Source organism: Arachis ipaensis, chromosome B09 (assembly GCF_000816755.2).
Source record: "Arachis ipaensis cultivar K30076 chromosome B09, Araip1.1, whole genome shotgun sequence".
NCBI classification, from domain to species: Eukaryota; Viridiplantae; Streptophyta; class Magnoliopsida; order Fabales; family Fabaceae; genus Arachis; species Arachis ipaensis.
Genome location: NC_029793.2, coordinates 91,663,947 through 91,665,658, shown reverse-complemented (window position 1 = coordinate 91,665,658; position 1,712 = coordinate 91,663,947).

The following is a 1,712-nucleotide window of genomic DNA, read 5'->3' as shown; positions in this document are numbered from 1 at the left end:
GTATTTCATGGTTATTGTGTGATCCATATTAGTAAGCCCTCGATGTTGCTTTAATGGTAACAAATATGTTTGGGTGGGTGTGGCATTCTCTTTCGAGGTTCACGTTTTGCGTGCTCTATACTGTTTGTTTTTACACACAGCAGTTTTGTGTTGCTTTGTACTCCTATTTTGTTTGAGGATTTCTACTATTTGGGTACTAATTGATGCTTCAGTTCAAATTCAACGATAACCGGCCTGTTGGCGCACATCAACCCAATGTGATATTTTTTACTATGTGGTTTACGTGAGCGACGGCCCACTAAGCTGTTATTTCCTTAACTTGGCACTTTCAGACTGCATACACCCTGAAACCCTTGATTTGGCCAATGCTCTCAATACTTAGTCCGGCTCATTAGGGGCTTCCGTGATCGTTCCGAGGCCGATTCTTTGACCCGTCGTTGTGGCGGCTACTCCTTCACCATCGACAGCTTACTCCCTTTTTTATGTGTTCAGTTATGTGTTATCTATCTCTTCTCTGGTTATATGATTCTTGGCTATTCTATGAAAATAGTTTCACAAAAATAATGGTCCCACAAGGTTATCATGCTATGCTCACTTCGCATTCTTCCATAAAGTGCGCAGTCCGAGTTTATGCATGTTAATTTTTTTTAAATCTTCTTGCATGAGCAATCCCATCTTTTGTTTGTGCACACTTTCTTTGACTTGGATGAGTTCAGATCCTTGACTTTTGATTTTTCCTCTCTTCATTTCCAGCTCCGGCGTATACATGGGCAAGGCTAAATTTCGGGCTTCATGTGGGTGTATGGGGGTGTTAACAGGTTTTGGAGCGAATTTGGAATCGTCTCTGTGCATGTACTTGGTTAGCTATTTTTTAGTTTTCACACCTCCAAAGAATAGTCATCGTTAGACTTGCCTTCTACTTCGTTGTTAATGTTATTCAAAATACTTTTTTATCTGCTGATATGCACCATTAACAAAAGTTTAGCTAATAAAGTTTAATGGGATCTTAAACTGTTAAACAAGCGACTATATGTTATCAAGCTATGCCTTTCATCGTGTGCCGTTAATATTTGGCCTCATAATTAATTCTTCCATTAGCTTCTGCTATACGTATCTTATAAACTTGATTTTATCTTGCCCATACTCTTTTTATTTTATGCCGTATTTTTCTTTGACTCTAATGTGTCAGTTTCTTTTCTGATTGATTCCCATTTATCCCTTGGTATACCGTGTTTCCCCTGGACCTGCCCATTCAGCTATTTTTCCCCCATCCCAACCATGTTGGTGATTCAATGCAATTAATTTTCTTTACCTGTGTCCCTTACTTTCTCATTCAGCGTGTTCAACCCGTTGGAGGAACTGGTGACAAGACGTTTTCCTACCAGGAGTAATTAAAGTTAAACTTCTTTCCCCATTGAACATTTACTTTCATTTTAATTTAATGGTATTCTTTCTTCCTTCAGTGCAACTTATCTCTGGAGTATTGGAACTGGGTAATTGTCTCTGCTATTATCCTACTTCAACCCTTGGTTTGCTTACTGATCACAGTGAATAACTTACATTTAATGACGACCTGTCCATTATTAATTTTTCTCGGTCTTTCTTCAAAAGGTGGGAACACCTTCCCGTTCAATTTTTCACTTGGAGCCACGGATTACTATAAAGTGATCCGTCAACTATCAATAATAAATTTTGATCTACAGAGATAAACT